This window comes from Nannospalax galili, unplaced genomic scaffold (genome assembly GCF_000622305.1).
Source record: "Nannospalax galili isolate Female #2095 unplaced genomic scaffold, S.galili_v1.0 scaffold596, whole genome shotgun sequence".
Lineage (NCBI taxonomy): Eukaryota > Metazoa > Chordata > Mammalia > Rodentia > Spalacidae > Nannospalax > Nannospalax galili.
The window spans coordinates 2,763,028-2,777,635 of NW_008340140.1; the positions used below are offsets into that span (position 1 = coordinate 2,763,028).

The window sequence follows — 14,608 nt, forward strand, 5'->3', positions numbered from 1 at the left end:
GTGTGGCCTCGTCCAGGAGCCTCTGTGGTTGGCTGGAGGCTCGCCCTCGCAAGCCCCGCCTTCCCGTGGCCCTGCCCCTTGCCCCAGCCTCTATTTAAGGCTCCTCTGGTCAGTGCGGCGGACCAGATCCCTGTGGAGCGACACCCAGCGGGTTTCCTTCAGGCTGACTAACGTCCTTGGATGCCTGACTAAGGTACGGTGGTCAGCACCTCACCCGCCCCTCACGGATGTCCAGAGAAGGACTGAGTGTCTAGACTAGGCAAATCTAGCACTGAGAACAAGAAGGTGTCTGCGGGCGACCGTGATTGTGGACCTGTGTTCTGAGGGCTGCGGGGCTTGAACCCACGACCTCCATGGCGTCTTAAGCAGGTACCCTAACCATTATGGCCCACCCCTACTTGTTAAGACAGGATCTCCTCCCCAGAGTGGCTGGGGTTCTAGGGCTGGATCTAGAATGGTCTATCTGGAAGTGGTATGCCTTTATGGAGTGCTTACTGTGCACCAAGTCCCCCAGTACCGAGTGTGAGAGTCTGAGTACTTCCTAGTAGAGGTGATGGAGGGTATCACTGCTTACAAAGGAGGTGTTCTGACAGGGGTGACCCGAAAGACTTAGTCTCCTGAAGCCAAAGGCAACCTCCTAAGCCCCTCAAAACCAGTCGTTAGTGGCCTGAGGTAAGTTGGATCTGGTAGACCAGATCACTTTATTCCAGCTGTGGACCCTCGAGGAAGAGACGGTAATGACTCAGACCTCCAGTTCATCTGGTATAGCCTCAGCTTTCTTATCTACTAGAAGTTATTTATTTTGAGACTGGGTCTTTCTGTAGCCCAGGATGGCCATGGTTCTCCTGCCTTGGCCCCTTGAATGCTGCTGGGATTCGAGATATTCATGGGATCCTTTGCTTTTTTTTTCCAAATCTGAAGGAACAGATTTATTAAAAGTGAGGAAGAAGGGGTTGGGGATTTATCTCAGTAGTAGATAGCTTGTCTAGCAAGCACAAGGCCCTGGGTTCGGTCCTCAGCTCCGACAAAAAAAAATAAAATAAAAATATAAAAAAGTGAGGAAGAAGAAAGTAGGGTTCTAAGGGAGCAATACCTATTATTTTATTACTACATTTGGTTATTTTGAGACTGGGTTTTCCTGTAGCCCCAGCTGGCCTTGAACTCACCATGTAGACCAGGCTAGCCTAGATCCACCTGCCTCTGCCTCCTGAGTGCTAGGATTAAAGGTGTGTGCCACCGTGCCCAACCTTGTTTTTCCTTTTTATCCTTCTTCTTGCTCTTATTATTACTGTAAAAGTAACCTGAACCTTGGGAACACCGAAATGAGGGATTGCAGCAAAGATGGTGTGTGTTTTTGTCCTGGGGTGCTCACGGTGGTTCGCTTAACTGAGCCGGTTTCTTGCATTGCCAGCTGCCCAGCTGCCCTGGTTCCTTAGTCATTGGTCCTTCTTTGCCTGTAAATCCCTGAGCCTGGAGTGCTCTTCCTCCAGAACTTCTGGGCTCCCATTGCTGAGGACCACTCTGTTCAGCCTCACCCTGTCTGCCCCTTTAGCTCCTTCCCTCCAGGTATTAAATGTCTACTGTCTGAGGCCTCCTTTGTCCTGTTTGCTTTCTTGCTGTATCCCAAGAACCTAGAGCAGTGTCTGGTAATAATAGCTCTTAGTACATATTTGTTGGGGGTATAGCTTAGAGTACCTGCCTAGCATGTATAAGAACCTGTGTCCACCCTCCAGCAGTGAAAACAATGTTTGGGAAAGATAGAAATGGTTGAGAGTGAACATGGATGGCTGAATGGAAAATCCAGAGGCATATTTATGTAATTAGACAGACCATGCAAACGTTGGGACATTTCCGTGGAGGTACTGGCCTCTCCTTAAAGGACTTATATCTATTCAGGGGCGAGGGTCACACAAGAGCCTGGGCAAGGCATAGACTAGAGAATGCCATAAAGGAGGCAGTGACTGAAGGGGAGTCTGAGGGAGGTGGAGATTGGAGAGGACATGAGGAGAGGTGGATTTAAGACAGGGTCTCCCTGTAACCCCAGCTGCTCCAGAACTCGCTATGTAGTCCAGGCTGGCTTTAATTTACTACTTAAGATTTTTTTTTTGTTTTTTTTTTTCAGCCAAGCATGGTGGTACACACCTTTAATCCCAGCACTCGAGGCAGAGGCAAGTGAATCTTTGTGAGATTGAGGCCAGCCTGGTCTACATAGTGAGTTCCAGGCCAGCCGGGGCTACAGGGAGATCCTGTCTCAACCAACCAAAAAAATGTTTTTTCAATTTATGTTTATTTCTATGTGTTGTATGTGTGTGTCTGTGTGGTCCAGGTAAGGTGGGATATGTGCACCTGAAGAAGCCAGAGGTGTGAGATCCCCCAAGAGCTAGAGTCACAAGCAGTTGTGGAAGATGTGCTCTTAACTGCTGCTGAGCCATCGCTCCAGACTCACTTTCCTACTTTTTAGTTAACCTTTAATAATTGTATTATCATTATTATGTGGGTGAATGATACAGAATGATTGGCTGAAGCTGAATACTTTATATATCACCTTATATACTCACTTATATTTGTGCGAGTTGAAAATTTTTTCTTTAATCTATTGTTCTATTTTATTGATTTTTTTCCCGCCTGGCCTGGAACTCTGTGTATATATAGTCTCTGCTGCCTAGAGCACCTGGTGACCCTTCTGCCTTGGTTTCTCAAGTGCTGGGAACACAGGCTTATACCACCACACCTGGCTTGTGTTGCAAATACTTAAAGTCTGTTTTAACAGTATACAATTTACCATGCTCATACGGTACAGTAGGTCTCCAGGAATTTTTTCTTCTTACTCAAATTCGTGCTCTTTGACCCACCTCCCTAGCATTGGCAGATTCCTCACCCCGCCCCAGGCTCTGATGACCTCTAATTATTTATTTTTGAGATAGGGTCTCATGTAGGCAGGCTGGCCTCAAAATTGCTGATTGATCTTGGACTCTAATCCTCTTCCCTCTACCTCTGGAGTTAGGGAATTATGGGCTTGTCCTGCCACACCTGGTTTTAGTTATTTGTTTATATTTTGTATTCTAAGCTATCTACTTCTGTGAGTTCAGCTTTTCAGCTTCTGCATAAAAGTGCGATCATGGAGTGTTGGTCTTTCTGTGCCTGGGTTATTTCCTGCAATTATATGTTTATAGACCACCAATTTTTAATTATAGAGATAAGAATATATCTTCGATATAAAAAAGATCTAAACGTTTATCAACCACCAAACTCTTCTGATTTTTTTAACTTTTTAAAAATTTTTATTTATTGTTTTTATGTATATGCATGTATTACCTGCATGTAGGTAAGTGCACCCGTGTCATGCAGTGCCCACAGAGGTAAGAAGAGACTATCGCTTTCCTGGGACTGGAGTTACAGACAGTTGTTAGCTGCCATGTGGGTGCTGGGATTCGAACCCAGGTCTTCTGCAAGAACAACCAGTGTTCTTAACTGCTGAGCCATCTCTCCAGCTCCTTCTGATTTTTTTTTTTGCCATGTTCAAGATTCAGCTGCTTTTTGTGTGGGTCTTCTCTGCTTTTCATGTATTTGCATCTCTATTTCTCATAATCTTGTGGTTTTCTATTTTGGAAGGAGGTGCCTCTCTCTCTCTCTCTCTCTCTCTCTCTCTCTCTCTCTGTGTTTATATATGTGGTACACATATATTTCCTTTAGGAAACTTTTTGAGACAGGGTCTCACCCTGTAGCCTGGAACTCACTATGTATTCCAGACTGGCCTCAGACTCACAGAGATCCACCTGCCTCTGCCTCCCCAAGTGCTGGAACTAAAGCTCTGTGCCACCACTGCTGGCTTAGGAAACTGTAAACACATTTAGCATTCTTTTTGCAGATTATTTTATTAGCTCTTGTCTTGGTGGGCTGGCTACAGGAGAACTCTGACTAGTTTATTGCTAATACAAACTGTTCTAATAATGCTGTTTATATTCTGAATTTTCCACATACTGCAGTTTGTAGTTTTTCCCCATTATAAACAGATGCATTGAATATGCTGTGCATGCTTCTCTTGAACACGTGTGATTACCTTTAGGGTAGATACTATAATTATATACTAATCTATTTGTGTTTCAATTTGACGAATATCTATTTCTCCTGTTAAAACAGAAGCCCCACGAGGGTAGGTGTCTGATTTGTCTTGTGTCTTATGCTGTAATTACTACCCAGCCCAGATGCTTGGGAGAAAAGAGTGGCCCATAAATATTTATTGAATGAATCAGTCTGAAAGGTTTGCTGGGGCCATTGTGTGTTTTTGTTTCCTGGCGTCCTGAGAGTGAACCATGTCTTGTTTTGGTAAAATACGAGACTTTCACATAGGGCAGTGGTAGTAGGTTATTGTGATGGGGGTTGGTAGAAAGCGCCCCGGAATTAGGAAGGAGAGGCACCTTTTGGAGAGATATTGGCACAGTAGCATCTGTGAGATTTACTAACTGAATAGCTTTGAGGGACAAGGTGAAGGTAGTCTGGGGCAAGCAAGGTTGACACACACACACACACACACACACACACGCACACACACACACACACACACACACACACGCACACTGTGGGCTTTTATCTTATTTATTTTTTTGGAGACAGGGTCTTTTGAAGCCCAGGTTGTTCTTGATCTTGCACTGGAGCTGAAGTTGGCCTTGAGCCCCTGACTCCTGTCTTCTCCCTGAATGCTGGGATTACGGAGATGTGCCACCAGGCTCCGTTTTTGTTTTTTTTTTTGCCTTACCAGATAGCTCATGCTGGCCATGAACACCCCTCTTCCCACAACAGCTGGCCCAGACTGGTTTCAAATTTGTAGTCCTGCTACCTCAACCTCCTGAGCACTGGGATTACAAACCTGAATCACCAGGCGAGCTCTGGGAGATTTGTTTGTTTATTTATTTATTTATTATTATTTTGGTCGTTTAGAGACTGGGTCTCCCTGTAGTACCGGCTAGCCTGGTTACTATGTAGACCAGGCTGGCTACATAGCACCAGCTGGCCTTGAACTCACAGAGATCTATCGGCCTCTGCCTCCCGAGTACTGGGATTAAAGGCATGCACCATCATGCCTGGGTGGTTAAGTTTTTTTAAATTGCATTTACTTAATGCATTAGTGTGTGTTTGTGTGTGTATGTCAGAGCATGTATGCACACAGAAGCCAGGACAACTTTTAGGAGTTGATTTTCTCTTAGCTTGTAGGTTCCAGGGATTGAACTCAGGTTGTCAGACTTGGCAGCAAGCACCTTCACCTGCTGAGCCATTTTGCATGCTCTTACTGCTTTTTTGGGACAGGTTCTCATTGTATTGTCTAAGCTGTGCTGGAACTGACTACAGAGACTAGGCTGGCCTTAAACTTGTGATCCTCCTATCTTTGCCTCCTGAGTGCTGGAATGAGAGGTGTGGGATACTTATTGACTGAATATTTCAATTTTACAAGCATTTATTGCCTTCTGCTCTGTAAGGAAAACCCTAACTGGGACATTGGTTTCCCTGACCTTTCTTTCTGCTTTCAGACACTTACAGTCTCCTGGGGCACAAGGACATGGACTGGTATACCAGGAACTTGAGGGCATGGCTGGGAAGCATGTCTAGCTTTAGGGTGACCAAGCTCAGTACTGCTGGTCCAGAGTCGGGGAGCAGAAGGTGGTGCGCCAGAGCACCATGTGACTGGTGAACATTCAGGAAATATGTTATAGGGGTGACAGTGGTTCACACTTTTAGTCCCAGCACTTGGGAGGGAGAAAGGCATATCTGTGAGTTCCAGGTCAGCCACTGCTACAACAGTGACACCCTGTCTCAAAACAAAAACCATATTTTAGTGTAGATTTTTAAACACATTTATTTTTATTTTATGTGTATAAGTGTTTGCCTGCACGTGTATGTACACCATGTGTGTGCCTGGTGCCTACAGTGGCATTAAGTGGCATTGATCCACTGGAGCTGGAGTTCTAGGTGGTTGTGAGCCACACTGAACCTGGATTCCCTGGAAAAGCAGTAAGCACTCTTAACCACTGATCCACCTCTCCAAGTCCCCCCTTAGTATAGATCTTAATTTTCACTGATTTTTTTTTTTTTTTCTCAGCTGTGGAGCATATTTATTAGGGTCATAATTTTCATGTCATAAGAACATCTTTGCTCAGGCAGCACCATTCTCCAAACTTTCCAGTTTTAGGATCTGATTTTGTGTTTGTATCATAGCAAGATTTTTTTTATGCACCACTATAAACCTATCTAGATTTTAATTTTAATTAATTTATTAAGGCCAGGTGTGGTGGTGTATGCCTTTAGTCCCAGCACTCTGGAGGCAGAGGCAGTCGGATCTCTGAGTTCAAGGCCAGCCTGGTCTACATAGTTCTCAAAAAGACCAAAAAAGAAAAAAATTGATTTATTTTATTTTTAAGTCTTTTTCAGTCAGGGTTTTCCTGTAGCCCGAGCTGGCCTGGAACTCACTATGTAGACCAGGCTGGCTTTGATCTCACAGAGATCTGCCTGCCTCAGCCTCCCTTGTCCTCTACAAGAGCAGCAAGTGCTCTTAACCTAACTGAGCCGTCTTGCCAGACTAAGATCCAATTAAAAAAAAAATTATTTATCTTTATGTACATGAAGGTTATACCTGCATGTTTATAAGTGCACCCAAGTAAGTGTCCACAGAGGACGGAAGAGGGTGTTGGATCCCTGGAACTGGAGTTATGGACAGTTGTTAGCCACCATGTGGGTGCTGGGATTCGAACCCAGTTCTTCTTTGAGAACAGCCAGTGCTCTTAATTGCTGAGCCATCTCTCCAAGATCAATTTTTTAAAAAAAGATTTATATATGGTGGCAGGGTGTGGTGGCACACGCCTTTAATCCTAGCACTTGGGAAGCAGAGGCAGGCGAATCACTGTGAGTTCAACGCCAGCCTGGTCTACATAGTGAGTTCAGGTCAGCTGGGACTACAGGGAGACCCTGTCTTAAAAAGACAAAAAAAAAAGATTTATATTTTTACTTCTGTGTATGTGTGTGTCCAGGTGCCCCCAGAGGTCAGAAGAGGGTGTTGGTCCACTGGAGCTGGACTTAGAGGCCATTGTGAGCCACTTGACATGGGATGCTGGGACTCTGGTCCTCTGTAAGAGCAACAAGAGTCCCTGAAAGCCCTAAATCTTACAGAGTCCACCAGATCTTGCCAGCTACTATGGGAAATTTTTTATATATTTTTTTGGTCTTTTTGAGACAGGGTCTCCCTGTAGCCCACAGCTGGCCAATTCGCTTTGGAGACCAGGCTGACCTTGAACTCACAGAGATCTGCCTGCCTCTGCCTCCCAAGTGCTGCATCTAAAGGCGTGTACTACCATGCCTGGCTTCTTAATTTTTGAAAAAAATTTTCTTTAGTTTTTGTCTTAAAGAGAGATAGAATCTTCCTGTAGCCCCAGCTGGCCTAGAACTGGCCATTTAGACAAGGTGGCCTGGAACTCACAGAGATCCACCTGCCTCTGCCTCCTGAGTGCTGGGATTAAAGGCATGAGCCACCACACCTTGATGGGAATTTTGTTTTTATTCTAAGAGATGTGGGGATTTTAGGCTGGGCTGTGGTATTACCAGACTTGAATTTTTTTTTTTCTTTTGGTCTTTTTGAAACAGGGTCTTCCCGTAGCCCCAGCTGGCCTTGAATTCACAGAGATTCACCTGCCTCTGTCTTCCAAGTGCTGGGACTGCAGGCGTGTACCACCACGCCTGGCTTCACCAGATTTGAATTTTGAGATCAGTGTGACTACTCAGAGATGGGGCTGTCTTCTGTCAAAGGGGCTACTACTGTAAAGGCAGGGACTAGACTTAGAGCCAGCAGTTACAAGTACATTTGTGAGGGATAGGAGTGTTCTGGGTGAGATATGTGATAGGCCTTTAGTATAGAGGGTTATTTTGACTTGTGGGAATGGAGGAAATGACCTGCATAAAGGAGGGGTGCCAGCCCTGGGCGTTGGGGAATCAAGGAGAGGAGGGGGCTAGTAAAGGGCTGAAGGGCAGCAGCCAGTGAGGACTGAAGGGGAGTCAGGAGGGCAGAGGCCCAAGAGGGTTTCAACTCCATTTTTATTTGTTAATTATTTTCTGAGATAGCGTCTACAGCCCAGAGTGGCCTAGAACTCCTTATGGAGCAGAACATGACCTTGAACTTCTGGTCTTCCTGTCTCCATCTTCCTAGTGCCAGGATTATCAGCATGAGTCATCATGCCCTGTTAATTCAGTGCTGGGGGGTCAGACCCAGGGCTTCATAGGTACTGCTAGGTACTTTACTGATTGAGCTACATCTCCAGCTCCAATTAATTTATATTTTTAAATTTTATTTTTATGTGTATGCATGTATTGTCTGCATGTGTATAAGTGCGCCAGTGTCGTGCAGTGCCTGTGGAGGTCAGAAGAGGTTGGAACTGGAGTTATGGACAGTTGTTAGGTGCCGTGTGGATGCTGAGATTTGAATCCGGGTCTTCTGCAAGAACAACCAGTGTTCTTAAACCACTGAGTCATCTCTCCAGCCCCAATTAATAATTTTTATGTCTAATGAAACAGTGTTGCTGTGTAGCCCAGGCTAGGATGGAACGCCTAATCCTTCTGCTATAACCTCTTGAATTGTGGGATTACAGGATGTGCCATCAGACCTGGCCACATCACAACTTTCTTTGGGTAGGGTGGATCACTTAAGTAGGGAGCTGGTCCGCTACAGCAAGCACCTTCCCTCCTCTAGACCCCTTGTGTTGTAAATAAGCTGCTGTTGGTCTCAGAAGGTAAGCCTCAGTGGACCCGGGCTCATTTGTTCTGCTGCTGTTCTGCTGTCTAGTTACAGCCACTGTTGGGCACCCACAGCCCTGGCCTGCTAGGCTTTGCCCAGCAAGCCTCCCTAGTAGTAATAATTGTATTACCATTATTTTGTCATGCTCCGCCCTCTTTGGTTTTGTTCTTTTTGAAGTACTGGAATGGAACCTTGGGCCTCTTGAATGTTAGGGAAATATTTTACCATTGACCCCAGCCGGTTTTGTTTTGAGACAGAGTCTCTTGTAGTCCAGGCTAGCCTTGAACTGATCCTCTTGCCTCATCCTCATGAGTGCTGGGATTATGGGCATCCAACTTTATACTTGGTTTATTTATTTATTTATTTATTTTTCTTTTGAGACCAAAATTCATGGAGCCAGGTTGGCCTAGAAGTCCCTCTGTAACTGAGGCTTCCCTTGAGCTTTTGATCCTCTGACTGCACCTCTCCAATGCTGGGATTATAGGCTTGCCATATCATACTTTATTCATTTTGAGCCTAAGTTGGTTTTGAATTTGTGATCCTCCTGCATCAGCCTTCTTCTGAGTAGCTGGGATTATAAACTGGAGCCTCCAACCTGGGCTTATCACCTCCTTTTCTAGATAAGGAAATTGAATTTTAAGTAATATTCTAAGGTTATATAACTCTTAAGTGTGGTGAATATTTGAGCCACGATAATTGGAGAGGTGCTTATCCAAGCCACCGTAGCTTGGTATCTTGGTGTGAGAATGGATGGTGACAGAGGCAGGACAGGCTGAAGGCACTAGTCTGAGGAGGCTGCTGGCTGATGTGCAGGACTGGAAGTTGGGGACCTTCCAAGACTTGAAACTGCAGAGTTAGGCAGGGACCAGACCCCAGGGCTGGCCAGCCAAGCTAAGGAGACTCTTTTTTTCCCCAAGGCAATAGGAAGCCATTGAGTAGGGCAGTCACTTGATCTGCCTTCCACTGTGAGAGATGCTGTTATAGGAGGAGAGCATAGGAAGCCGAGCTAGAGAGAAGCAGGGAAACCAGTGGGTGCTGACTGTGTGACTAGAGGAGGGTGCTGTGGGGCCTTACACCAGTCTATGGCTTAGGGACAGAGGTAAGGAGACAAAGTTGAGATTTAAATTTTTTTTTTTCTGGTACTTGGGATTGAATTTGGGGCCTTTTGTATGCTAGGCAAGTGCTCTACCACAGAGCTATATCCCTAGCTCCAAAGTTGAGAGTAAGGGAGAAAATATAGTATTTGTTGATGCTTGTATGTGTGTATGAAATATAATAGGGCTTGAGCCGGCTGTGGTGGCCCATGCCTTTAATCCCAGCACTCGGGAGGCAGAGGCAGAGGCAGGCTGATCTCTGTGAGTTCAAGGCCAGCCTGGTCTACATAGTGAGTTCCAGGCCAGCTGGGGTTACAGGGAGATCCTATCTCAAAAAGGCCAATAAACACACACACACACACACACACACACACACAATTCTTTGTTCTTAGTTTCTTTATTGTTGGGAGCTAGAGAGATGGTTCAGCACATAAGAACACTGGCTTCTCTTGCAGAAGACCTGGTTTCAGTTCCCAGCATCCACATGGTGGCTAATAACCATCCATAACTACAATTCCAGGGCATCTGACACCCTTTTCTGAATTCTGACCGTACTGAATGCAAGAGTGCACTTATATACATGCAGGTAAAACACACATACTTATAAAAATAATTATTTAGGGGAAGAAAAGTTTATTAAGTATACTTCAAGGGGCAATAGACCGAGGAGTAACTTAGAATACCCCTGCAGCTTTAAGACTATTATTATTATCATCATCATTATTATTATCATTACTATTTTGGGTCGACTCAGCATATAGCCAGCTGGCTTGAGGATGAATTCGAACCTCTGATCTTTCTGCTTCTACCTCCCTAGAGCTGGGATTACAGCCATGCACCACCACACCCTTGTTTATGTGGTGTGGGACTCCAACCCAGGGCTTCCTGCACTAGACCGTCTGCCAACTCAACTGCATTCCCAGTCCCATGTTTTCTTCTTTTTTTTTTTTGAGGCAGGGTCTCACATAGCCCAGGCTGGCCTTAATCCTCCTGCCTTCAAAGGGTTTTGGTTTGAGTATGTGGATAGAAAATTATTCTCTTTTCTGGTCTTGATGGTCTTAAGTGATTACTGTCTCCTGCCTCCTCTCATCCCCAGACTCCCCGCTGGAAACAGTACCTGTTGAACGGAGGAAGTTTAGAGAAGGGGCTTTCCTAGGTATGTTATGGTATGTTATATGTGTGAATCTTTAGGGAAACTTACATGACTATTTTGAGGGAAGGCCACCTTGGAAAACTGTCCGGAATATTAGCGGAAGACATGGCTGAGCTTGCAGGGGGAAACAAACTTGCCAAGAGAACAGAGGTCTCTAAAATTAAATGGCGTTCTTAACCTAATCAAGGTTGATTTATTCAGTCAAGTCGGATTATATCTCACTGTCCATTTAAATTGAGCTTTATGCTTGGCCCCTCCCTTTTTGGTTTGCTTGTAAAAACCAGCAATCACATCTCTTCCAGTATTGTTCCGGGCCAGGTGGACTGGCAGCCTCCTAGAATTCCTAGGTTTCTGCACTGCCTTCTCCTCGGAACGGTAATTTCTGTTATCAGTTCTTCTCATGTAGTTTACAGGAGGCTTGAAAGTCATGGCTTTAGTGGGACTGAGAAAGTTAGAAAAGTGTGGTGCTCCCTGGGGCTTGTTTACTGACCCTCCTTAAAGTTGTGCTTTCTGTCTTGGTGAGAGGGCAGTCCCTGCCTCCTTCGCAAATGTCCTTTGTAGTTTGTAAACGCGGGTCTGACAAACTTTTTTCTGTTTCCTGCAAACTGCTCCCTGCAGTTTTTCAGGTTTTCCTGCTCTGAACACTGAATTCTTTGACCTCTTCTGTACATGGGTTCTGCTACAGCTCCAGAGACTTCGTTTCCAAATTGCTTTTCTGTAATAGTTCCATAGTGAAATTAATACTGGGGGAAAAGACTATCCTAATCTTCTAATTAAGTAGCAAAAAGATAACTCCTGTAAATATTATATGCGGCGAATCAGGCTTGTTTTGTTAGATTTGAGAATACCAGGGCATGGATGATCTGGATAGAAAGTCATATGTTGGCTTCGGAAGAGGTCTGTCAGCACCCGGATTAAAGCGGAGATAATGGGGTGATTTTGTAAGTGCACATTCGGAAACATGTCTTGAGGAGGAGGGCCTGTTTGGGTCATTGTGAAAAAGATGCAGCTGAGGTTTGTAGCCTTCAGGAGAAGTGGGGCTTGATTCTGGCGACACGTGCAGAGCCGGGGACCCCCAACGGCAGGGACCTGGGTGCGGGGCTCCCCTCTTTGTTTTTGTGGCCGGCGTTGTAGCACCTGATTCCTGTAGAGGTGGCCCAGCCTGGAGTGATGGCGAAGCAGGATTCCGCGTAGGCGGAGCCAAGGCCTTGGAGACCAACGTTCGGTTTTCAGTTTTCGCTTCGCCCAGGAATGGGGAGTTCTTAGCTCTTATTACGAAACCAAGCGTTCCTAGGGTTCTCCTGTGACCAACACACGCTTTCCAAATAAACGCGAGGCACGAGCCTCTGCATTCTAAGGCAGGAATTCCGATCCCTCCACGTCCTTTGGAAAACACGGTATGTATTTGCAACCCCAGCAGTCAGTCACTGGCAGAATTTTGCAACGATTTCCCAGTTTTTTTGGCACGTCTCCAGGAGTGAAGGTTCTTTGTAGTTCTTTGCTCAGACATCAGCCTCACATACAAATCTCTTAGCAGACAGACCAGGAAAGGCAATTCTCTTTCAATTTTAAAAGCTTCAACGTAGTAAGTTTTTTAAAAAAATTTCCTTTTTTGGGGGAGGGGAGAGCAGAGGGAGGAGAAACAGTAAAAGCCATATGATGCCAAAATGCGAAACAGAGTGGTGGTGGCTTTGTAAGGGTAAGGGATAGAGAAAAACATCCTCCTTCTCCTTATTTCCCTTTGCTCCGAAAATATGTAGCAACGAGGTCTCAGAGTCCCATTGTTCTTAGAAAAATGATTATTTGTCAAAATATTTTATTGTTGGCCTATTCCTACTGAAGTTTGGACCGATCTTTTTTGTTCCATCTGACCAGGGTTTTTAACTATCATCCCTATTGTGTTTAGAGCATTCAAGGTCCCAGGGCTCAAAGGTTGTCCATTAACATATAGTCTGAGGCTCCACTTAGTTTAACCTCAACCTTCACCTACTTTCTTGCCCATAGTTTTTTTTTTGTTTGTTTGTTTTTTAAGAAAGCTCCCCCCAGCATTCGTTTTGATAAAGTGAATTGAAGTTTCTCATCATGAAGAATATGTCTTTTTGAGCCGGTGTGTTTAGGGCGTGAATATTTGTGAGTTTCTAAACAAAAACTTTAAAGAAAGATATTAATGTGTACTGAGAAAGGGAACCCCAGTACTGAAAATGATCAATATCCTTTGTACTTGAATGAAAAATAGTGCTGGCTTAAGGATCTACTAGTAGAGATACTAATCAATAGTATGTAATTGATTCACTTCCTCAAAAAAAAAAGACTAACCAGATCATATGTGGGTTGGTAGTTACATCGAAAATGACAGCAAAACCTAGCAGGCAGATTCTCCCCTGTGTCTTCTCAAATTCTTCTTCCTATTTCTGAAGGATCTCCTGGCCTTGCTCATCAGTTCCGGGTCAGGCTTTTTTTTTTTTTGCTTCCCCTTGTCCTTTTGATTTAGGAAATACATCTATTGAATGCTTTTCTTGGTATGTTTTTCCATTTTGGATACAATGAGGCCAGCTTGAAAAACCAACCAACCAACTTGGCCCTTGTGTGCGAGTCAACTTGCAATAGTCCTTTTTTACATTTGCATTCATTTGCATTTTGGAGCTGAAAAATGATCGGATGTGATTGTGCCGCCATAGGTCCTCCTTGGGGCTTCCTTAAAATAGGGGGTATCCCCCAGGCCTCTGGGTCAGAACCGTTTCCTGCCTTTTCTTCCTTCGTCTTTTCTAGGAGTCAGGAAGAAAACAGTTGGGAAAGGCTTTAAATGAGTTGGGCTAGAAAGGGAGGGGAAAGACTGTTTTCCTGTTTTTGTTTTGTCCCCACTTTAAGCCTAGTTTCACCCAAGTGAATTTCTATCAAAACTAAGTAGGTTCTTGGAACCAAGTTCAAATTTAGAAATGGAATTGTAATGGGAACACAAACCCTGGGCTCGAGGAGAAAGAAAAGACAATTGGTGTATGAAGATACTAATTTAGGGAATTGAATGGTCTTATCTCCGACCTTCCTCTCGCGGGCGTATCTGAAAAGTGCTTTCCTCCTTTGTACGCCGCTATCTTCCGAGCTGCTTGACTACTGGGAGGCTTTTTTGTGGGCGATTCTGCGTGACCCCGGAGTTGGGCCAGTGGCCCCTCCCGGCCCCCTCGGGCGCACCTTGCGGGGGTTGGGGGAGGGGGAGAGGGAGGAGGAGGAGGAGGAGGAGGAGGCTGCGTGTGCGCCTGCGCACTGTGCTACAGCCCCCTCCTACGCCGCTAAGCTGCTTGACTACTGGGAGGCTTTTTTGTGGGCGATTCTGCGTGACCCCGGAGTTGGGCCAGTGGCCCCTCCCGGCCCCCTCGGGCGCACCTTGCGGGGGTTGGGGGAGGGGGAGAGGGAGGAGGAGGAGGAGGAGGAGGAGGCTGCGTGTGCGCCTGCGCACTGTGCTACAGCCCCCTCCGGAGTACCTGTCACTGGAACCGCCGGGACGCGAGCCGGCCACGTTAGGCGGGATGGCGGGAGCGGCCCGGGGCGCGCGTGCGCGGGAGTCCTTCGGACCCGGGCGGGGTGCGCGCG

At 45.7% G+C, this 14,608-nt stretch overlaps 1 protein-coding gene across 2 annotated transcripts in view; it reads left to right on the plus strand.

The window, feature by feature from the left end:
- Positions 1-11,291: 11,291 nt before the first annotated feature.
- The window catches only part of Znf217 (zinc finger protein 217), a 29,702-nt gene continuing 26,385 nt past the window's right edge, over positions 11,292-14,608 (plus strand). Inside the window, exon 1 of one of the 2 annotated variants that reach the window (XM_017798691.2) lies at positions 11,292-11,395. The gene's annotated coding sequence lies outside the window, so the exon portion shown is untranslated. Of the gene's footprint in view, positions 11,396-11,486; positions 12,418-14,608 lie in introns of those variants that run through there. The other variant, XM_029564544.1, reaches the window with a different exon arrangement.